At 44.6% G+C, this 24880-nt stretch overlaps 2 protein-coding genes across 6 annotated transcripts in view; one reads left to right on the top strand and one right to left on the bottom strand.

Annotated features, from left to right (window-relative positions):
• The window catches only part of LOC142796175 (uncharacterized), a 436093-nt gene that overhangs the window by 101876 nt on the left and 309337 nt on the right, over positions 1-24880 (top strand). The window lies entirely within an intron of this gene.
• The window catches only part of LOC119169192 (FMRFamide receptor-like), a 1338388-nt gene that overhangs the window by 1309579 nt on the left and 3929 nt on the right, over positions 1-24880 (bottom strand). The window contains exon 2 of one of the 3 annotated variants that reach the window (XM_075886260.1): positions 8614-8739. The exons of the other annotated variants lie outside the window; for them this stretch is intronic. The gene's annotated coding sequence lies outside the window, so the exon portion shown is untranslated. The remainder of the gene's footprint in view (positions 1-8613; positions 8740-24880) is intronic. 3 annotated transcript variants of the gene reach the window in all.

Genomic DNA, 24880 nt, shown 5'->3' with positions numbered 1-24880 from the left:
ACACATTCGCTATATTTGCGCAGTCGAGGACGCGAGACCGTACACGTCGACCATTTCAAGCCCTACTACGACCCCCTTATTGTGCCTCCTACTCCCTGAGTCACCAGGATGACTACTCTTCACCCCGAGGGTATTGTAGTGGAGCATACGCACCAACGCGTATGCCCTTTCGGAAGAGAACGAAAAGCCCCGCGCTCTGATTGCGCGAGAACCTGTCGCGCCTTTGCCAGATTGCCGTACAGGCAATTTTCGTGGCGCCTTCGTTGCGACTTTTCCGGTTGAATAAACACCATCTCAATGGGAACATTATGTGGTTACGGTGGCGAAGAAGGAAACAAGCCTACAATTTTTCGGATTTAGTTTTATTAGCCAATGATTACACCATGTTTGTATGTTATTAAGGTCATGCTGAATTATGTTTGGTCATGAGTGTTGGTTACTGAACGGTAAATAGCACAGTCATCTGCAAACATGTGAACGTTACACGATGCATGTGTTGCTAGATCGTTATTATAAATGAGGAAAAGAAGAGGTTCGAGGACAAAACCCTGCGTGAAACCTGATGTTGCAGGCGGTCGGTTTCAACAATGATTTTCAATTAAAACAAACTAGGAGTGGTCAGTCAGAAAATATGTGATTGATGCAAGTACTTTGGTGTCTAGTTCTAACAGAGGTAATTTTAGAATGAGGCGTTTGTGATGCCCCACCGCGGTGTTCTAGTGGCTAAGGTACTCAGCTGCTGACCCGCAGGTCGCGGGATGGAGGTGAAAATTCTGCAGGCCTGTGTGCTCAGATTTCTGTGCCCGTGAATGAACCCCAGGGGGTTGAAATTTCCGGAGTACTACACTACAGCGTTTCTCATATTCATATGGTGGTTTTGGGACATTAAACACCACATATTGATCAGGCGTTTGTGAGGGACAGTATCAAATGCTTTAGCGAAATCTAGGAAAACAACATCAGTCTCAATGTTACATTAAAGGTTAGAATGTAGGTCGTCAAGGAAAATTGCCAGTTGTGTTGCGCAAGAATAACTTTTCTGGGGTCCATGTTGACAAGGTGGCCAAGAATGAAGTGTATTGAATCTAAGATGTTGATGATATGGCAGTATAAGGCCTATTTCGTGATTTTACAGGGGACACTAGTTAAATATGAGGGATGTTACTTTACTGACGAGTCTCTGTTACTTGATTTAAACCCCGGAATAACCTTCCCCACTTTCCGGTTTGGTGGCAGAACACTCGATAATATTGACTAAAAATAACAAAGTTAGGCACGCGGCACACACATGCTTAATGTTTATTAAACGTTTTGAGTTAAGATGATCCTCGCCTGACGAAATCTTAATACTTCCATCGAATGTCGATGATAGCAGTTGAGAATCGCGTTACTACTTCGACGTGCACCCATGTCATCTTGTGTGACATCCTCAGTGTCTGGTTTGTTGATCTGTAGACAAATCAGAAAGGGCTTCTGGCATTGGTAATTCGAGCCACACAGGACCATAGCACTATTTAGAGCTGCGTAGCAGTTCCTCGAGCATCACACCTTGCGTGAGCTGGTCCGACGGGCTGTCCGGTCCGGGGCAGTATCTCCACTTTGATGAATCTGTGGTGCAACAGATTTTCTTGCCTCTATTGGACACTAACTGTTTTCATTTTGTGGCGTCTCCATTTATTTAGAACAACTCGATTACAGAGTCTGCCCACATCATGTGGTCAATCTGAATACTTTTCAAGTCACTCATAATTTAGGTCAATATTCTGGAGCCGAATATTGCAGACAAAAGCTCCAATTTCGGTAGCGTCGTCACCTTAATGGGTGCTACACGTGGCTTTAAAATCGTCAGTGTTGGTTTTTCAGGACATGGCAGGACGTACATTGCTGCTCCGTATGCCGCTGGACTGGCGTAACATAACACATGTACATGAAGCACGTTGGGCATCTTCACTTCATCGTGCAGATAACAAAAAACAATAGCAGCTTGCAGTTGTGTCAGTTGGATGACCCAATCACGCCATTCCTTTAGCAGTTCGTTGGAGTGCACTTCTTTCCAGCTGATTTCTTGTATGCACATATTTTCGAAATATTATTCTTGCGGTAAGGGTATATGGTCGCACAAGTCCCAGCGGGTCAGTCATTCTTGATTCTGCCTGAAAGACAAATCACTTTGTACCTGTGTGTGCTGCCATAAATCTGAATAGATTGTCAGCCAAAAAGCTAAATTCATCTCTTCCAGGATACAACACCAGACTCAGTACATTCACTGTTGTTTCGTGAGGAAACACCATTTCGTTGTTGGTAGAATCTTGCTCACGTCCGATTTCCCCATCATAAGTTCAGAGTTCGTGGTCCCTTCGTGCAGCCTGCCGACTTCATTAATGTTTGCACTTCTCGACAAGGTTTGACGAACTCCTCTACTGCGTCGGCACCAGGGACTATGTCGTCCACGTTAGACGAGTGAGCTAGAGTTTGGGCTGTTTGCGCCCTTACCGCCGGTACTTTTTTCACGTGGTAAACAACAGTGCCCGTCGACAGGCATGGGCTACATTGCCCGAACGGCACTTCGGCTACCTTCTACTTTTGCAACTTGGTATTGAATAAATCTCCTCCTTCAAGCCAGATAAAGCAGAAAGCATCTCTTGTCTTTCTCTCGTATCTCTGTATGAAAGAATGCCATTTTATGTCGGCGATCATGGCCACCCGGTGCGTTCTAAAGCGTAGTAGATTACGCACGAAGTTTTCATACAAGTTGTCACCTTTTTCAAGACATTCGTTGAGTGACTTGCATCCTTTGGCATGTTATGAAGCGTCGAAAAACACTCAAAATTTCAACGTCAGTGCCTGTTCCCGCACGATTTCTTTGTGCGGCATATAATGCAACTTTGTGACGTCAGAAGGTACATTACTGGTGACTTCAGTTTGTCCTGCCTGCAAGTATTCTCTTATGGTATGGTCACACATTTCTAGAGGTTCCTTCTTTGCGTGGAGACAGCTGTAAAATTTGTCCATGGAGTAAAGGTGACCTGCCTGTTGCTTGAAAGCTCGAATCCATTCTTCCAAGATAAGGACACTTTATATTTTTCACTAAGGAAGCTAATGGGTTTTTCAAAACGTCCGGCGGCTCATTTCAGGCGACGTGCCGAACGTGTTTGTAATTCCTATGCTCTCCAGTTCCCAAAAATAACGCAAAAGCTCTTTCAAATCGGTAGCGATAACTTTGAGCACGCACACCGTCATTCGTGTAGCTGTTGGTCGAGACATCAACTGCGATGTGCTTCCCTAGACGATGCATCCCAACTTGAACTTAAGTGCAGTCAACGATTCGTTACCTTCACATCTTGAAATTGCAGTAGCCATAACTTCACTCGACCCAACTGTTGTACATCACTGTATCGAAAGCATTCATGCTTAAATGAGGCAGCCTTGTTCAACAGCTTGTTCTGTCTTAGCGTTTATTTCGTTTTATCACGGTAACGTTTACGATAACATGAAACTGAAGGCAACTTATACATCATAATTTTGTGAGCTGGAAACAATTATTTATTTTTTTTCTTTACTTTACTCTCTCATACGTGGAGTGTAGCATTATGAGCGGTAACAGCGCACGAACTCACAGGACAAAGACAAGGGACACAAACAAGGGCTGACTCTCAACTGAGGATTCATTAAAAGATATAAATTATCTGAACACATAGGATCAACATGCAGAACACGCGCAGAGGAGTCAGGGAGTGACCGTGTTGATGTCAGTAACAATCTTCCGCTGCGGATCTATGTGCATGCCTGACAAAAATCTATTCAAACAAACGTGCTACTGATTAGGATTTATTCTTTTATTGCGATAGCAATTATATGGACACTCGTGGCTGATGTTCACCGCCAGCGTCGACGTGGGCGTCAGCGTTGATGTCATGCACCGTATGTGTATGTGTATCTATATATATATGAAAACGCAAGAAAGAAAAAGATCCAGAAAAAAGACTCCGGCGTGCGAAATCAAACGTAGGACCTCCGCGTCATGAATGCGAGGCGTTAATCCCTGAGCCACCGAGGGGTACGTCCTTCAACGTTCAAACGGCAAGCTATTTACATCGACCACTTACCGCTGTTGGCGGGCACCTCGGAGGGGTGGGGAACTATCGTGTTTCCACCATTATCAGCAAGATGGCGCAGTGAGCACGCGGCAGCTCTTATCTCGCACTCATACTTTGGCCCGTGGATAGGAGGGGAGGGTAGTGAACAATCTCTCGAGCGCCTTAATCTCTCGGTGGAGAGAATCATTCGTCTTGGCTGGCGTTGGGCTTGATTGGAACGATTCTGTTGCAGTTACGGGGCGCACGATGGTCACTGCGGTCGTTTCACATCCTTCAATAGCGAAAAGGGCGCACTTTTCAGACACAGCGAAGTAACAACTGAGACGCTTACCCCCATGTTCACAAACGCTCCTCGACTCGACCTTCACTCGAACGCTTCTTAAGTGGCGTTTTTCCATTCACAACCCACTCTTCACTTCAAAGGCGACTTTCACTTAAGAAAATCTCAAGTATTTCCTCGAGATTGTCAAGGAAGCGATCGAGCTACCTTGAGTCGTCCCTCGAGTGAAGTTTCTGCGCCAACATCACGTCAATGGCGGAGGTCGTCTCGCTTTTACGGCGTTTCTAGATCATCTAGGCTGCCACCGCCGCGTTTTCTCGTCAGAGACGGTACCTGATTACTACGGAACTGTCTTTGAACAGTTCGGCAACTGCTACTGTGGCGCCGGGACAAGTGGGCCTGGTGTCAAGATGACTGCTCACTAGTGCCTTGATGTGTTGTGTTCCGTGCATGAGCCAGTAGATTACCAGCCCTCGGGTGTGCGTATACTCACCGTATGAGTGCTCAAAAACTTATTGCGGACGCCAGTGCTGTGAAGTGTTTCGATGAAGCTCGTACACCGCATCAGTTCAAGCGTGGCGAGAAAGCTTGACAAGCAAGGGGAAAGGAACCGTAATAGCACACTTTTGATGCGCGGCATTCACCGTACTTTAGAGTGGCTTTCTCTCCGGTGAATGTTTGCTGCCCTAGCGGAAATTTACGGCGAAGCATACCCCCGTTAGACGACCTTCTGTATCAACGAAAAGGTAAGTTCTCCTTCGTTTTTTTTTCTGCTTTGGTCAGATCACTAATAGAGACAGATTAGGAAACGCAAAACACAATACAATTGAGCGCAACGAGAGTGCTGCTGTTGCTACTACTCGTGAAACATAGCTTCTATATACAGTGGTGTCTATGAAGCTCACAATACCAATATACAGATGGAGGCGGAAATGTTGTAGGCCCGTGTGCTCAGATTTGGGTGCACGTTAAAGAACCCCAGGTGGTCTAAATTTCCGGAGCCCTCCACTACGGCGTCTCTCATAATCATATAGTGGTTTTGGGACGTTAAACCCCACATATCAATCAATACCAATAAACAACCAAGTCCACCTTTAGGGGATCAGGCAGAGGGTCATGCTCTGTGAAACCTGCATGGACGCAAAACTGCATCGAGTGTCGTATGAAAACGCAAACATATGAAATAAAAATACAGAAATTATATAATTTGATTGTTTTTTTAATGAACCCTCCTCCTTCTCTTCTCCAAAGAAAGTTTGCTGGCTATGGCACTGATTCGTGCAATAAGATAATACAATTATATTTCCATATGCCTCGTCAGCTGCCCAAGTATTCGAGCCCAATATGTGTCGAAATAGTCAAAGTTTACTACTTCAACCATGCCTGTTCTTGAACGCAAGAAATACCAATAAATGTGTGCACCGCCAGAAGTAAAGAAAAATGCGGCTTTGGTGACTGAGTTATTACGTATTTCTAATATTATTTCTTGCCTCTTTTGTGCAGGCTACCAGCTGCCGACATAAGAACACAGAGGAAAGGTCTCCTAAAATGTGCCGTATAAGCAATAAATTTCAGAGTTTACACGACTGTATACAAAAGCACAAAAACTGCAGTTACTGCGTGCAGCTGCCCTGCATTAGGCACGCTATGGTGTCTAATCTCTCGATCTCATTTATGATGTCCTCCAAGCTTGTACTTTATCTTTATAGTGTGTAGGTTGCATATCTTTGATTGATGAACACTTTGCAGTTGCATTCTTCTGTTTGCCCCGTTGCTCTTCATCAGCCACATGTAATGAAGGTTCATTCGCCAATCACAACTTTTGTTTTATTCATTTATCAATACATAAGTATCCTCGTGTTTGTATTTTCATGATGAGACAGGACTGCAAAAACAACTTCTCCGATTCTACAGGAAAACAGTTGTACAAAAATGAAACTTGTTTTATATAAAGCAGTATCACTCCCCTTCCACGGAACAGAGATGGCGTGGTTCTATTGGGCAGACGTGCTAATGATGCAACAATAGCAGATATTTAATTTACAGGGTTCTGACCAGAAGTATCCGCGATGCCTTCAATACTCTTGAGCCCCGCCACGGTGGTCTAGTGGCTAAGGTACTCGGCTGCTGACCCGCAGGTCGCGGGTTCGAATCCCGGCTGTGGCGCCTGCATTTCCGATGGAGGCGGAAATGTTGTAGGCCCGTGCACTCACATTCGGGTATACGTTGAAGAACCCCAGGTGGTCAAAATTTCCGGAGCCCTCCACTACGGCGTCTCTCATAATCAAATGGTGGTTTTGGGGCGTTAAAGCCCACATATCAATAAATCAATTCAATACTTTTGAGCATTTTTCACTGCTCTGTCCAACTGGTCTTCAATAATCAATCAATCAGCAGAGCGAAATACGCTGCTTCTTGATGACACTTCCTCCAAGGTTGAGCGAACACACAGGATCGTTTTTAAAACAGAACAGCGCCAAAAGTCAGGCCCGGATTCAATTTTGTGATTTTCAAAAAATAAAACATCTGCTATAAATTATGTAGTGCCGAAGCTTTGAAATTCAGCACAGACATCACGATCCTTTTTAACACGTGTTCCCAGCAATCATATTTTGCAAATAAAAGCCAAAACATTAGTGAGAAAGTCATTCGTGCACTAACGAATGTGCTTCTGAGCTTGCAGAGGAAGGAAACGGTAAAAACATTTAAGACGTTGCTGCTGTGTTAACTTGGAGATGGAAGCTACACAGATTTAAAGGTTACGTCTATTCGAATCTGTCAAGTAAGGCGCATCCACAAATGCAGGGCAAATACAAGAACAATAAGAAATTAATAACTGATTACTCAGGCATCCTTGAAAGTTTAAAATGTTAAAATTGACAAAGACACACACAGACACACACCAGTTTCTGTTGACCGACTATATATGCTGCCAAAGGAAGAAAACAACCTTAAAATGCATTTTTCGCCAATAGTTGAAGAAAGGCACATGATCGCTTTTCTTAACTTACGTAGCAGTCTAATTCGAACACTCAGCCACGAGAATAGCATGCCTACTTTTTAACGCTACCCTGGAATAACCTTGAATAGCAGTTGCGAGCACTGTCTTCCAAATTTTCTATTATACGCAGAAGAACAACTACGAAAGCGCCACGTTGAAACTCGCAGTAAATTAGAAAAATAAACATTGCACAGGCCCCTGAAATTAGGACCTGTGCACGTACTCCCGTAGCGAGAACGAATTTACGTACGAGTAATCATTGTACACAATGCGGTGGTGAATTCTAAGAGCACGCCAACGTAATGTGATATATAGTCAAAATTACTCACTCCACCACGTTATCAATTCGGTGGCTATATTAGCGATCAGAACGCTCTCGGCAAAGCGAAAGTAAACAAAACAACAAACCATCTGTAATGCTTCCTGTCATCGCTCACGTGGTTCGTTAGTCACCCCGGCGAAAGTAGGGTCTCAAACAAAACACACGCACACACTACCGTGAATATAAACTGCAAATAATACACGCACACGAAACGAAATAAACTAAGCATGTAGACACGTTCAACAGCAGACGAAACGCCATCAGCTGTTCGTTCAGCTGCCTGGGTGCGACTGTTTCCAGACTTGAAGTGGGGGTTTCGCTAAATCTACCAGCACAAGGCTTAGGGAAATCACGCTGCCATTCTAAATGCATATATTTTGCTGTAAAGTCAATTTGTAAAAAATAATAACTAGGAAAAGCGTATTTTCATTGTACAGAGATAGGCAATTCTTAACCACAATTACGAATACTCGTTATCAGGTGCTTTTCTCGGCGCATGCAGTTCACTCAAGTGAATAAACATGGCGAAGGAAGTGTGGAGCAGCGTTCATAAAACGCAGCGGCCCCTTGAGTAGAGGAGCGCGCTCCGCCTTGACTTCGTTAAGTCGAGGGGAGCTCTTGAGTGAAGGAGCGTTTGTGAATACGGGACTTATTCGTGTCCATCTATGTACCTGTGAGTACGTTTTGTGCGTCATTTGTGCGTAAGAAACACGGGGGAGGTTTCGATCTTCTCGCAATTCTGAGCGTGACTTCCCAATTTGTTGCTACCGCGTTCATTGATTCACCTTTGCGGCAAAGCTGGGACTTTTTTTCATGTAAAGAGATTGATATTTGACTGGAGTAGAATGCCACTTTAAAGGCTACAGTGCAACTAAATGTATTGTGAACTATAGATTGCAACTTATAGAACCACCTTGATTCATCCATCAGAGGGTCCTTCGCTGTGGGGTATAGGTGTAAAGGTGCACCGCTGCTGACACGGGAGTCTCAGGTTTCATTCCGGCCGCGGCGGTCGTCTTTCGGTGGAGCTGTGTGGTGTCTGCGCACGTTAAAAAACACCAGATGGTCCGCATTTTCTGAGCCCTCCTCTGCGGTATCTCTCATACCAACATCGTTGTTTCTGGACGTAAAACACTGGACATGGTTATTGTTATTCATCCGGCAGAAAAACAGTTATGGATTGGAAGGTTGTTGATCATTTTGTCACATCACGATGCGAATTTACAGTTTTCAACGCGTGTAACCATTTACAAAGACTTGATGTACTGTAAGTGAAAGCAGCCCAATGGCTCCCGAAATTTTATAATAAAGATAATGGCTTCCGCCAAGGGTTCTTTGAAGCTGACTTCAGTGGCTGAACAGTGAATGACGTACACACAACACGGGTCTTGACGGAAAAATGAAGTAAACCCGCTTCCTGGTCATTTATTTGGGAAGAGACATGATCCTCACAAAGACGCGCGAAAAAATGCAAATCACAATAGCTTAGACTAACAAAGAATTCTGCAAGTCGGTAAATATTCATTATAATACGCAGTGTGCGCAAACAAAGGCTCGACAAAAAAGCAAAGACACCCCAAATCCCGCGTGTGGGGCGTGTGTGCTGTCCCGGCTTTTTTTCTAAAGTGTCCATGTTTGTAACTGCGGTCTTTTAGAATGAGTTCCAAATTGTTTCTTGTGGTCGCTCAATGTTTGTGTTGAACAAGATAGCTTGCTTTTGTATCTGTTTAGCTATAAAGCTATTGGCTCATTTGATTTTTCTTCATGAAAGTACACTATTAGAGGAGAAACGAATACAGCTGATGGCGCATGGCGTGATGATAATGTACTTTCAGCGCACGATAGCTACCAAAAGGAAATTCACAACGATATGAAAGAACCAATCTGTGCGGTGAGGCAAATATTTTCCAGCATATGTAATACAATTTGTCTGAATTTACTTGTGCTCTGGCACAGTTTACGTTTAACGATAAAACAACTACCGTGAATTGCAGTGAATGACAGGTTCAGTACAAAGCCCCTAACTGGCTCAATTTTTTTTACTTTTACAAGACAAATATGCTGCTAAATTCGCAAAACAGCCTGACGGTTAGTAGGGAGATGTGTGAGCTTTTGCTCTTGGGCAGAAATGTTCCGTCCCCCAGGCGCCACTTCCGTTTCACTGAAGCAACGAAGGTGTTATTTTTGCTTGGCGTTCACAGCTTGCGGTGTATGGCGGGAAGATCATTCGAATGCGAGGTGGTTGGTGAAGTGGCCCTTGTGCTGCTTTCGTTTATGCAATGTCAGCTCGGTTTTATGATAGCTAGTTTCCCGGCATGTGTCCCCAAATCGTCCTTTGCCCGTAAACGACAGCAAAGAAATGCATACGCAGACAAGCGCGATACGCCTCAAATCAGCCGTGAGGTGAGAGACATGTTCGGTGCGCTTCGCGACAAACCACATGGATGATTGTTCACTTCTCCAATACTGGTAATTAATGAGCGTGCTGCACTTGTAAAGATTACCGAAAACGGCAGAAAATGTGATCAACAGGTTAGAATCATTACCTGCTCAATACATCATTTGCTTTTGTATATGTGTTTACGTCTCGTGCTTATCTCAACTGGCACTCATGCTTGAGCTTCTGTGGATGATGGATCGTGTTATGAAAAATAAAATAGCAGATATAATGCTATTCATTTTTTATTATATTAAGTCCTGTTGTGATGCAGCGCATTGTTATATTGGTTTGCTTTTGACTCTACAAGATGCCATTTAGGGAGGTATTATGAAACATGCGTCAAAACTTTAGTTTGATCATGCTCATTTATGTGACAAGCTGTGAAGGACGGGAGTTTAAGGTTTCTTGCTTATTCCCACTGTAAACATGCTCGATGAAGTATAAAATTAAGGTATAACATAAGGCATGCGGCTACAACAATGTGCCCCTGCAGCAATGCTGCCGCAGACGTGCCCTGAGGACGCAGTAGGTCGCTTTTGCATACTATATAGCCTGGGCCACTTATCACGCACTAGTTGCAAATAGACTACACTTCGTGGCATCAACGCAATGTGTGCTTCAGTTCAACCTCTCGTCATACTTAAATACCAGTTGCTGTAGTTTGAAGTGCATGGACAAGGTTTGTACACAAATCAAACGATGTTAAACCTACACTTCAAATATCTCAAAGTGAATCTCAGCATGCTTTTTTTCTGCTGGTTGTAAATGTAGCTACGATTGCTCCGTTGCATGATGTAGTGATGATCATACTATCATTTCTCACTCACACAGGTCATATTGCATGGTGCTCAAAATTTAGCTGTTTTTTTAACTCTATAACATGCTTTTGATTACGTCCAACTGTATCACTATCAAAACGGGACAGGTGAATATATGTTGAAATGAGAAAATGTAGCATGAAAAAGAAACTACCGCTGACCCTAAAATACAGGCCCTCATTGCGCCAACCACTCGTTTACAGAGCGCAGAAAACCACACACCCCAATCTAGTCAATACCGCTACATCGAGAGCATCAGGTAGGAAAACTACGTTGCCACTAAAGATTAGCACTTGTACTCCATTCGCACTGTGCGTGGGCACCTTTGACTCTCAGATAAAAAAGAACCACAACTAAAACTCGATGCAGTGAAGCCGTAAAAAAATTAAGAAGCAACATGCAAAAAAAATGTGGCTGATCCTTTTTTTTTAGGAATTGATATAACGCGAAAGAGAAAGGCCTCCTTAGAGAAGTAGTTCAGCGTTTTTTTGTGCTTTTTCTAAATATTCTCTATAATAGTACACTGTATAAGTTGAAGTGAGAATTCGCTAGAGTACTTTCCCTGTATGATGTAAGAACTTTTTGGATAGCCCTGCCGCGGTGGTCTAGTGGCAAAGGTACTCGGCTACTGACCCGCAGGTCGCGGGATCAAATCCCGGCTGCGGCGGCTGCATTTCTGATGGAGGCGGAAATGTTGTAGGCCCATGTGCTCAGATTTGGTTGCACGTTAAAGAATCCCAGGTGGTGGAAATTTCCGGAGCCCTCCACTACGGCGTCTCTCATAATCATATAGTGATTTTGGGATGTTGAACTCCACATATCACTCAAATGAACTTCTTGCATAAGTTTAATATACAACTGGAGGACGTATTTCACGGAAACCACGTGGTGCAAAGTCCTTACTTACGAATGTTTTATCAAGACTTAATCTCTTTAAATAACGCCCAAATAATTATTACACTTCTAAAGACTGTTAATAACGTTTTACACTTTTCATATCACTTTAGGAGCACACACTCACTTAGGAGCGGTGGTGCAACAAATCGGTCCATTAAGCACCAGCATTCTTTCAGATCACTAAAGCATACACCAACGCGGTGTGCGTCAGATAACTTTGATGTAAATGGCTCTCAAAAGGTGTTTCTTATTTGGGAACTCAGATGATAAAACAACCACTAAACAGCCTTACTGCTATAGCGGTGAAATGCAGGTTATCGCGCAGCATAAAACGTTGAGATGCCATAAAGATTACATGGTCTGCCCTGCACAGTCGGTATTCAAAGGAAATAGCCAAATGCACTCGTTGGAAATGTGGCGGTGAATTTATGTGTCGTTCTGAAAAGTGCTATCAAGTGCGCAGAAAGAGCACGCAATGGGCGAAGATAATGGTTATCGCATAGTACCGCACACGCTTTAGTTTCACTGCATGACGATGTTGCCTTTATTCTTATACCTATGGACACATCTTACAATATACAAAAATTGTAGTCAGCAGTTTATTTTTTTTGTCGCCAAATCCTTTCCTTCAGCGCAAAGCCGTCATAATATGCTGTTCAAGAACTAGCGCTCATTCTTATCTTTGAACTTTCATCATTACGTAGCACCGTTCCCTATGCCGTACGCAGTTTATCCGCTGCCCAAAAAGCTTTTTGCTATAGTCAAGTTGCAGAAACATTTGTAGCGTTCAGCGCATAAAGCAGTCATGGGCCGTTGAATCAATTACAGCCGCTACAAGGTTGCTGTAGCTCTTCCGGTGATTTAGGTCTAATCAATGAACACTTGGTAGATTATTATTTGCAGTTGTCTTCAGTTATTATTGAACTTATTGGCATGCGTGAACTAAGGCCATTTTTGTTAGAAAGTGTTAGAACTCGTGCTCAAAGCGAGTCTCCTATTTTGTGAATAAAAACAGCTTGGCCATTGAACATAAAAATTCATTTTTTAAACAGATTGAACCGACTTGGCAAAGAGTTCATTCAGTGTGTTCCGCTGTTAATTGACACAATGAACATAAAGATTTTTGGTTGTCCTATTTGCCTCTAGTAAAACGAGCACTACAATATTATAAATTGTGTTCGAGCAAGTTTCGTTCGCTTTGTCATCAGTGTCGCCTATGTTCACACACTGATTCGCCAGATCATAACTTCTATCCTGCATATACGAACAGCGCAACTTAAAAGTAGTTACATTGTAACTACGTAAGCGAATATACAGGGATAGAAGAGAGCGCTGACTTTCAACATTGATTTAATAGTGGAGTGGTGTACATATACAAGTGAATAAAGAAGTTAATGGCTATGCGTAGAAGGGCGCAGTTTAAAACTGCGAAACAATGTCAGCAAAATTCTTGTCTCTTGTTGATTAAAAAATCTTGTTGATTAAAGAAATGATCGAGATACGCAATCTCTTTCTTCATTAGCGCGACTGGTGGGGTACTTACACATGTACTGTCAAACTTACTTATGTGATAGACTTCAATTACCTCACGCGGGGCTTGTGAGTGGTGCTTGCCTATTACCTCGCAACACTCACGCAGCCACAGTCTCAGCACTGGATTCCGAGGTGTGCTTGGACCGCATTGTGCGCATTAATATTGTGCTCTCTTAAATGGTCATTCATGCAACTTCCGGATTGCCCAATGTATAATGTAACGCACTCTTCAATGAAGCCTTTTAATAGGCTAACCTAGGCAGGGCGAACTTGTGTCCGAAAATAATTAGACAACTAGATTGCCTCGAGGATTCACTTCTGCCTCTTCTTCTACGTTCTTCTTTTTTTCCAACACGGTTTGCGCGCAGCTGGGTCCCGCAGGCTCATGCGTCGCAAACCATCTAGAGGGCACAAGTATCGGCTAGCGCACGTAATTTGAAGTCACATTGTGTCATTGCCCACCTTTCCAGAGTTCATCGTCCCGATGCTTGTGTCGAGCTGGTTGCATGGCAGTCATTCACAAACCCTCGTCGGGGATGTCGTTAACGTCAACGAACGTTGTATCTTCGGCGTTTCATTGCCTGTCGTGATATGGTTTCATCCTGACGACATGCACAGTTTCCGTGCGATGCCGCCGTCGGGATGAAATATCCTGTCCCTCTGGCATAACTTTGTAGTTGAGCGAGCCGACGTGGTGGAGCACTCTGTACGGACCGAAATAACGGCGAAGCAGTTTTTCTGATAGGCCACATATTCGTACAGGAATCCACACCCTTACTCTGTCTCCTGGTGCGCACTGGACGTCTCTTCTTCGCAGATTGTATCGATGCGTGTCAGTTTTCTGCTGTTGGAGAATGCGATATCGTGCCAGCTGTCTGGCTTCTTCTGCTCTTTGTATGTAGTCATGAACGTCATAGTGATTCTCGGGCGTCTCGTCAATAGGTAACATTGCATCTAAAGGTGTCGTTACCATCCGGCCAAAAACAAGTTGGAATGGCGTCATCCGTGTTGTCTCTTGCATCGCAGTGTTATAGGCGAATGTTGCATAGGGTAATATTTTATCCCAAGTACGGTGTTCTATATCAACGTACATTGACAACATGTCAGCCAGCGTTCTGTTGAGTCGTTCCGTAAGACCATTTGCTTGAGGATGATATGCCGTCGTTTTCCTATACTGGTGTGCGTCAATTTCGTAATACATTTATTCAGGTCGGCCGTAAATGCAGTCCCTCGGTCCGTGATCAACTCTTTTTGAGCTCCGTGCCACAGTACGAAGTTGGAGACGAAGAATTCGGCTACTTCAACGGCTGATCCTTTAACAAGAGTCACTGTCTCGGTATATCTGGTTAAATCGTCGGTCGCAACTATTATCCACCCTTTTCCCGATGACGACGTAGGAAATGGGCTTAGTAAGTCCATTCCCACTTGTGTGAATGGGGCTTCTGGTGGTTATATTGGTTGAAGGAGACCTGCTGGTTTTAGCGGTGGCGTTTTACGTCTTTGGCAGTCCCGGCAGGTTCTGACATAGTGTCGTACAGAGCTAAGCAACTTCGGCCAGTAGTATTTAGTGCGGATGCGTGCTAACGTTCTGGTTACTCTTAAGTGTCCAGCTGATGGATCGTCGTGGCAAGCCTCCAAAATCTCTGGTCGCAGAGTTGAAGGGACGACAAGCAGGAATATCACTGTATTGTTGTCAAAGTTCCTTTTATACAGGATGTTGTTTCGTAGGACGAACGCTGACAAGCCGCGGACAAAAGGTCGTGGAACATCGACAGACTGTCCTTGTAGGTAGTTGATCAAGAGCAGTATCTCAGGGTCGGATCGCTGCTGATGTGCCATCTCTGATGGTGTCACAGCTCCCAAGAAAATAAAATCTTCGCCAATTCTCGCCGTGGCAAGGCTTTGGTAGCATTGGCTGGTTTACTACAATGTTGGCTGAGTGACCTGAGCTGTCATGTCGGCTGCGTACCCGTTCACAGCCGTTGATGTTCCAAGAAAAGTCGATAAAGGCGAAAACTCAGGACCCTCACCACGTAGGCGTCGACTGCAGCGCTGATGAACAGACGTCAGCTCGTTGGGTCAAATCGCTGTGGTTCTGGACTGTGCTCCGTCACTTGAGAGGGGCTTGGCATAACACCCAGCACCTCTACCAGATTTGTAACACACTCTTCAAAGAACTCTTTTAATAGGCTAACCTAGGCAGGGCGAACTTGCGCCCGAGAATAATAACACAGCTAAATTGTCTCGAGGATTCACTTCTGCCTCTTCTTCTACGTTCTTCTTTTTTTTCTAACACGGTTCGCGCGCAGCTGGGTCCCACAGGCTCGTGCGTCGCCAACCATCTAGAGGGCACAAGTATCGGCTAGCGCGCGTAATTTGGAGTCACATTGTGTCAATATTATACCTCAGGAGAGCGGATTAAGATATACGACACCAATAACACAAACCACGAAGCGCAATGTGTGTTTCACAGAGAATTTTACTCTATTTGCAGCTGGTTGATTTACTAACCTAGAAAGCTTTGATAGCTTTTGCGGGGCGGAAAATAAAACAGTGATACAATCTCGTTCCCCGACTTTCTTCAGCCTATGCGATACGTTGTGCAGATAAGGGACTGCAACACAGTTCTTAGCGACTGACGCATTTTGAGGCTGAGATAGCCCTCCTTGATTTTTGCTTTGCTTCAAAAGCTTTCGCGCAACAGCAGAAATCAGGTCGTTCGAGTAACCAGCACTTAAGAGGTGCTTGACCTGCTCTTTGAAACTGCATTGCATAGAGCGCAGGCATGTCCTTCTAAGAGCCTTAACAATGCAAACATTGATAATACCCTTTTTCACCAGTTTCGTATGAGCTGAATTGAAAGGTTAGACGGATTTTCCACTTCTAGGTGAGAACAGCCAGCACAAATAATTGCTTCGGAAACAGAGTGTTAGGTCCAAGAACCTAATCGAATTACCAGATGGTAGCTCATGGGTGAGTTCCAGAGGTAGCAAATGCTTTCTAAATAACCCTAGAAGACTACGGGCAACAACTTCAAAAACACCATCCCAACAACAAACAAATACAATGAAATCATCGACAAACCTTAGGATTTTCACAATGAAAGACAAGTCGAGATGTTTTTCAATGAGGCGATCCTTGTGCGCGAGAAAGATGTCACTTCTTTTTAAGTTACGCTGTTTGCATACTCAGTTATGTCCCACCAACTTGCCAAAGTTTCCACGCTTCTATCATGCGTCATGACTTTGCATGTGAGCTCGGAAAAGTCATCCAGTAAGTTTATCTAAAGCTAGCGGCAAGTGCGCATGAGGGGGTCTGCAGGAAGACAGAAATGGCATTGGCATAACAGAGTAGTTTGCAGTGAAATGAATCGAGCTGCTCTGACAGCGCATCGCTTGCCAGCAAACTGTAAGCTTTCCCTTCAGAACACTCTGAACCGCAATATCCATACAGTCGTCCGTACGACGCTAAACCTTCATAAGACATTTATGTTTGGGCAGCGTGCTTTGAGCGCTGAAAGTTACCAAAGATACAGGGAAGGCCATAGAACTAGAGCTTGTCTGAGTTGCTTACTCACCATGGTAAAGTTTCAGCGTGCACGAAAGCGACAGCGAAGTGGACATAGGGGTGCTTACAAATAAGTTTTTGTTCGTCTGCTCTTTACTTTTTTGTTTAATAATGCAAGCAGACATTCTGTCCAGGCTAGAACTTTCCTGCTGCCAGAAACCGATGAAATCTCCGTGGTTCACCACAGACCTGATTTTATTCATAAGTTCACCCTACAAAAGTTGCTGCTTGCATCACCAAGAGCAAAGCCGCATTAAGAGTATACTATGGCGCGTTGAGCGTACATATATAGTACAGCGCGCGATCCAGAGATGGTAGCATTAAGATCAAATTTCGTGGTGCTGTTTCCAGCTTCAGTCAGTATACTAGCGATCACGAATCTAGGCAACAACAAAAAAGTGTGCAATAATGCAATTCTCATGTGCAATAAAACATACGGCTGAGCTATGGTTGAACACACATGAGTGTTGCAAGTGACGATATTAAATACAGTGCTAGAGAGCATAGGTGACAACAAATGTTTCCCTTTTTTGCGTCAAATATTAGGCCATGCAAGCACCCGAGAATGTAGAAAACCTATCGGTAAGTGCGAGCGTACTCGGAAAAACTATTACAGCATGCTTTTAAAAGCTAGTTCGGTTCCCACTGCACCCAGACGTCACAAAATGGCATGAGCAGCGAAACTAGGCGGCAGCATGAGTGTAAGTTTTTGTGGAGTATCCTGGTCCGCACGTCGCTTCTTTGATCGTCTGCTTCGTCAGCTGCGCGCCGCACGTGTGGCAACTGTCGTGGCAGGGAGGCACAGCGTTGAGATGGCATCACTTTAGTGCTGGAAACATGGCGCGAATTCGGGGGCGCCACTGGTCGGGCCCATGGAAGGTTTATTCCTCGCCGCTGCAATAGCCCTGATCGCCCTCGTAATTGTGGATATTGCCATTGCCGTTTGCACGAGAAACACTAAACAAACTGTTCCTGACGTGGAATAACCTATGAATAAATAAAGTCATGCTTGAAGTGTGCCATTTCTGCAAGGTGTACAACGTTCATTTCTAACCACCTACTAAAGATCAAGCTTTTATGGAAAGTCATTTCACCGGTAAAGAAACAGTGGCAGCGGTCGTCTCGGTGAACCGACCCACCTTGTTCTCAGCTTTGCTCTTTACATCGAAGCCATCGACAAAACTGGTTGCACGAGTAAAGCATCACTTAAGTGTACAAATTTTTATTGTGTTGGCAAAAAGAAGCGCTCGACAGTGAGCTCACGTTGAATAACGAGCGGTGCTACCGAGAACGTCAGCCTTTCTAGGCTTACGTTTGAAGACGAGAATGAGTGGCGATGGTTGCTGCTCGCAGAGGCGTAGCTTTGTTGGCACTGTTATTAGGCAACGTAGCATGGCTATGTGATGTTCTTTATTTCGTGGTTATTGAAGGGGATACGATGTCTTCCAAGCGTGCAAGCTGAGAGGCTATAAGTGGGCGGAGACCGAGCGCGGATGTCTCATTCTCCCCAGGTATTGTGAATCGTCCTACGCTGTGTGTGGCGTCGCATGCCGAATCGGACCATGTGTCTAGCGTTTTTTATAGAGCAGGTTTTTCGTCAACAATTCAAAGTCGGTCAGCAACTGCATGTTATGCGAGTATGCATCCGGAGGGAAGCGCAGCGAAAAGAGCCTGGTTGGCATCCAGTCTCCGCATCGGCCGTAGTGCACGAAGTCAGCCCACGCTTGCCTCGGTGCCAGATCAGACAGAAATCAGTGAAACTTGCACCTATTGTCCCCCGGGTCACGGGCGCAAGCCAATTCACAGAGAAAATGTTCGCACTATTACGACCACTTCGAAATGAAATGATTTATTTGCCCTCTGATAAGCAGGTATATTGCATTCGCATGCACGTAAACTATTCCAGACTCCGCCAGTTCGTTTCACATTTGCTGGATGGCAGTGACCGCACGGCGCGAGTAAACAATTCAAAGGGTGATTGTAAGGAGGCTATTTTTAGGGGAGAAGCTCATTATGGCGTCCCCCGTTCGTCCCGTTATCATTTGTAACCACCAGTGGATGGACGGACGGACGCACGGATAGATGGAAGCAAGAACGAATGAATGGCCAGAAGCATGAACGGACTGACGAACGCTTCGCCCCCCCCCCCCCCCAATCATCATTCACTCCGTGGATGTGCTGTGATTTCTAACGCGATAGCGTTTAAAAGCTCGTGAAGCAGAAATTCCGCCATCGGCGTCGGAACCGTTGGTTGTGAGCTAAAAATCGTCCGTGAGTGAAAAATCGAGAAAGAAGCAAATAAACTAAATTTTTGGTCACGTTGAGGATCGTACCCGGTCCGATCGCGTGGCAAGCATGTGTCCTACTACAAAGCTACGATGTTAATTTCAGCTGCCTTGGAAAAAAAAAACACTACATAAATGCTATGTAGTGGAAGTAGTCTCCTCAATGCATTTTGTTCGGAAGGTGTCACGACGAAAACTAGCCCATGTAGCGATTTGTAGGCGCAATCGGAAGGCCATCAAACTACGTCGAAAAAGGCTGGGATAGTGCAGCCATCGCCGCTAAAAACACACAGGGACTTTCAAACAGCTCTAAAAAATGACAGCATATCCACGGAGTGAATGATAGAGAGTGGGGTGAAGCATCCGTCCATCCATTCGTTATTGCTTCCGTCCGTCCATGCGTGCGTCTGTGAGGCCGCCCGTGCGTCCATCCGCCCGTCCGTGCGTGCTTCTGTTCGTGCGTCCACACGTCCATCTCTGCGTCCATCCCTGCGTTCAACCATGCATCTGCTCCTACGTCCGTCCATGCGTCCATGCGCCGTCCATGCATCTGTCTGTGTTTCCGTTCGTTCACCTATTGAACATTCCAAGTACCACCATCTCGCATCTTTTCGTCATATATTCCTCATATAGAAGCACCGTCATCCAGCGGACATTCCAAAGACTGAACGACAGGAGGCACACGCATACTTTCTTACGGCTTGCGCTTCGTGTATACTTCCCACCTTTAACCACCTCGAGTACATGGTATATACTAGTTCACTGCATTCATAGCACTGCGGCCCAACGCTCGCTACACTTTTTAAAACCAAGGAGGTTACGCCCAGCGAGTATAACGCAGCAACCCTTTCTGGCGAGATGGTGCTCAATGTACATGCCAATGGCTGCTAAGGGGAAATGAGAGACAGGAGAATTGGGCTTTTAGTTAACGCGTATGCTGCGAATATTTTATAGTTCAACAACACAGAGAAGAAATCTCCCACCGGCATTACCTTGGAGGTGAAAATGTAAGACTGGTTACACACTACTACTATGACTACGACAGACAAACGGGTGCCGCTATAAGGGGCTTCGCCCCTAAAAAGGAAAACTATGTCCATCTAGCGGACAACATATGCCTTTCCAGAGGCATTGATCAAGCAAACAGATAGAGAAAAAACATTTATTTGTGGCCAAGGAAGGAGTGTCGATCAGTGTGATTCATAGTCCGGGATCCCATTTGTACGGGCCGCTGTCCTCACTCGTCTCACGAGGGCTTCTTGGGTCTTCGGATCCGAGCTGGACAGAGCGGCCTCCCACCCTACAGAGTCGTGTTGTGCTCTGGGTTGTAGAGGTGGATGTGTGGGCATTCACACACCATGTGGTACAGGGTGGCTGTTTTATTGACGCAGAACCTGTACTGTGGTGCGTGTGTGTCGGGATCTATATTGGACAGTACGTATGAGTTGGGGTAAGACAAGGTCTGCAGGCGACGCCACGCTTACCTGAGATTCTTTACTGAGCTTTGGCCCCTGTGGCGGAAGTTTCCGTCTTTCGAGTTTGATGTTCTAGAATATCTGTGTATATTAGGAGCGGGTCCATACGCATATCCGAGGGTGGGTGCGACATGCCGGGGTCGGAGGTCCGGAAAAGTAATTCTTGGGCGGCGGCATGGGCGAGCTCATTGCCTCTAGCTCCGCAGTGGCCGTGTATCCATATCAGCCGTTTCCATTCACCCTCTGAGCGTGAGGACGAGAGTTGTGTAAGAAGTCGACGCGCAATGGGGCCAATGTAGCCTTTACGAAAATTTTGGTAGGCCCTTTCGAATCTGTTAGAACGAAGGTGGACCCTGGATTTCGTAGGGCGAGGGCAATTCCTGCTTCTTACATTCTAGTTGTGTCTGTGTCCTGAGCTGATATACAATCAACGTGTTTTCCACGATGAACGACGCCTGCTATATAATTGCCATTCACTGGTCCAGCTGCGCCGACAAAGAAGGCGCCCTCAGTATCTGAGTAGTTTTCGGAACTTTTGCCCGTGCCCGACGTCGATGTTCGTGGAACTGAGGACGCATGTTGCGCGGTAGCAGTTTGATGATGAAGTTCCACCACCATTCATGTGTGATACAATGTTTTCCCCTTCTCTCAATAGGGGCTTCAATGCCAAGTTCTGATAGTGTTTTCCGTCCCGTTTTAGTGATGGCGAGGCGCATGACATGATTTGTGTGGTGTGCATGGAATAGTTCTGATGCAGCAAAGGCTAGATAATGTGCTGCCAGATGTGGGGCATTGTGAAACTCTTGCATGTGGAGCACGATGTTCTGGCTGGTGGCGCTGCGAGCGCCTGCCTAGTGATGTGTGTGTGCGTGTGTTTGCGTGTGGGTGCGCGTTGGAGCACACAATTTGTCTTGTGGCGCTCCAAGCATCTGCCCGGTGCCAAAAGGGTATTAGGAACACCTACTTACTTACACTTTATGACCTCCAAGATTGCAAGCGCGCGGCGTGTACCTTTAAGGGCATGCGACTCTTTCTTTGGATCAAAAACCTGTATGTACCATTCGCATGCGCGCGCGCGCGTGTGTGTGTGTGTGTAAATTAAAATCCCGCGAAAAGTTCTCCGGAAGTTCGATGCAGTCCTTCGGGCCAGCCGTAGTGAAATGCCAGTAAAGGGTACTCCGGCGGCCCCACGCAAGGGCTTTCGTAGGCCAGAGTGGAATGTCTGTTAAAAGTAGTCCGGCTGTGCCACGGTGTGCCTCCGGCAAGCCGGAGTAAAGCCACTGCTCTGGAGGTCCTGCGTGAGAATTGCTCCGAATAGGATTGTGGGGGGGGGGGGGGGGAGGGGGCTCGCTGGAGGACAGGCATTTTATTCTCACTTGGGAGTATTTTCTTTTTTTCCCCAGTGTACGATTAGAGTCGGCCTTAAAAACTGCGTTACATCTGTTTTAACAAGTTTGGTTAAGTAGCCTGAATTTGAATTTGTGTCAAACATTTGTCGGGAGCATTTGGCTTTGAATCAATTTCCCCCATGAATAGGAAAGTATCAATGCATTTTAGAGTGTAACAAACGCTTTCGTAATTGTGGAAACCTTGTTCGAACTGATTTTCTTAGTGAAACAGTGCAAAATACGAAACACACAAACAATACGATAGCACGAGCACTGTGTTCTCTTTTTCTTTGTCTGTCTGTGTGCCTTCTCTCGGCACAGCCACTCCACTGTCACCCTTCGCAACGGGAAGTGCACCACGCTAAATAAAGAAACCTTTCGCTGCGAAAGGCAGCGCAACTCACACTTTCACCGCTGCTGTCTTGCTCCAGTAGTTTCTTTTGATGCGGCAGCGTGAGTTTTCGGGCTATTGTGCTTTTGTTCTCGTAAGCCATTGTATCACTCTTTGATGAGCAAATGTACCGTAAAATAACTTTGTTCTTAGAGTAGTTGGTTGATCTTTTGCAAAAAGGAATTCTCAGAAAACGGTGATATAGTATGTTTATCTTAATGCTTTCCGCAAGCTCCAGGTAGGCCTAAAGCTGAAGGAAGAGACAACTTTGTGTCTTATTTAAAGATAACAATTTAACATTCATTCTAGCAGAAAATAAAGGTTGCCTTGTGGTCATGCCTGATTTAACGAGGGAGATGAGTCAACTAGAACTTCCGTGCAGTTAAGAAGGGAGCGGCACGAGTTAAGACAAAGGGAGTGCTGTATGTGTTGGGTGCCTGGTTGTGTGCGTGTGTGAATGCGCCGTGTGTTTGCGCTCTAATAAGTTTCTAGAATTTTTTTGCAAGCGTTTAGGCGTGTGTTTCAATTACACTACTTGAATAATAAAACAACCTTGCTTTCCAAGTCCTTCCTGCTCATCTTCTCTTGCTGCCGCACACGATTATTTACTATTTCTAAAAAAGGAATATAATCGTATATTTATAAAAATAATGTAAAGCAGCAGCAGCAAAAAAAAGATATATGACATGAAAGGGGCCACGTCAATACCGCTTCAAGACATAAGGCCATATTTTAAAATTTATTGTAACTTTTGGTTGATATTAGTTTTCGGGATGATTACGCAGGTAGCGGTGGTTGTGAAGAGCCGCCAGTTTCTTACCACATGGATAAATGTAATTCCTGGGAAGTTTCGATACCGGTCTGCATATACCATGATGCGTTAATGTGCCTAATGTGCCATGAGGGAGGATTTTTTCACAAACGTTAAAGGGAAGCCCGTTTATTATAGTCTTGTTCTTTGAAACATGTTTATTTTTGTGTAGTAGGAACGCATTCGTTTGTTTGTTTGATTGCAGCCAAGAATTCATGGCACATACCCACTCTGGGGGATTGGCCAAAAAATATATAGTATCATATGGACGATAACTGCACTATTGCTTACAAAAAGAGAAAAAAAACAAAGATGTAGAAGGAAGACAGTATATTAAAAAAACAAAGATTAGGAGTGTGAAGAAAAAAAAACAAGAAAAAAATCACTTATACAATAACTATACCTTGATTCTGGGAGCCGACCAGACAATTGCCTTTGCCAAACCCCCATAATTTGGGATGTATGTCTCAGACGTATCCACATTTGAAAAAATACTCAATCGCCATTCTATCTTTCTTCATTCTTCAGGAGAGCGTAGTACCCACTACACACCTGCAAGAAATTTTGCGCAATATTTTGATGCTGTGGCTGACGACGCTGAAGAACTATGCCTGAAGCTCTTCTAAAAGAGATTTTGAGCATTAGACAGCCCACTCGTTGCGCTAATAAATATTTATTTATTTATTTATTTATTCATTTCTTACATGAAGAGTAAATGGAGCGAAGCCGAAAGGCCTAAGAGCCTGACAAAGGACCTTTGCTCTAAGTGCAGTGAGGCACGCAGGCCATCATAAGCACTTAGCAAGGTACAATTGATAGGAATGAGAAGGGAGATTGAAAAAAAAAAGGTACACGTGCAAAATGTTATAGCGCATACAGCAACAATAAAGCATTGTTAATCGTAAGCATATATGTACATAAGAATTGTAGTGTTGAATGTACTAGTGCAACATTAGCTCTAAGTGCTCAACACCCATACTACATACAAGGAAAAACTGAAAGAAAAACAGAGATGCTTGGGAAAAAACAATAGATGCATCCAAGAAATGGTCACGCGGTGTAACATTTGCACCAATAAAAACACGAACTTCATCATAAACAAGCAGAAAGAAACTGACACCTAAGTGAATTCAAGGCTGTTTTCTTTTAGTACCTTCTTGATCACATGCTTGGAGATTGTGCTATTTATATCTAGAAGGCGGTCGATTTTGTATAAAAAGGTGGGTATGTGAAAAGATGTGTGTTGCCGCCCGTACATCGTTCGAGTCCTTGAAGTCCTCTTAGCATAAGTACAGAATTCATTCAGTGCACTGCGTGGATCCTACAAACGATATAGTTTATTGCGTTTTATATGTTTATTTTATTTGAACTAAAAAATCTGATTGAAATGGAGAAAAAAGGTATTCGGAAAATAGTGATTTTGTCCATGAGTCACGTATGGGTGGGGCCATGAAAATCGTAAAAAAGTTCCCAGGACCCTCTTTTCCAAAATAAGCAATTAATAATAGTTGGTTTGTATTGTAGTTCCCCATACAAGCATGCATGCAGTAAGAGATTCATGAATAGAAGAGAGTG

This window comes from Rhipicephalus microplus, chromosome 2 (genome assembly GCF_043290135.1).
Source record: "Rhipicephalus microplus isolate Deutch F79 chromosome 2, USDA_Rmic, whole genome shotgun sequence".
Classification (NCBI taxonomy): domain Eukaryota; kingdom Metazoa; phylum Arthropoda; class Arachnida; order Ixodida; family Ixodidae; genus Rhipicephalus; species Rhipicephalus microplus.
Note: the sequence above shows the minus strand (reverse complement) of the source record. Positions and strands in the feature narration are given on the sequence as shown.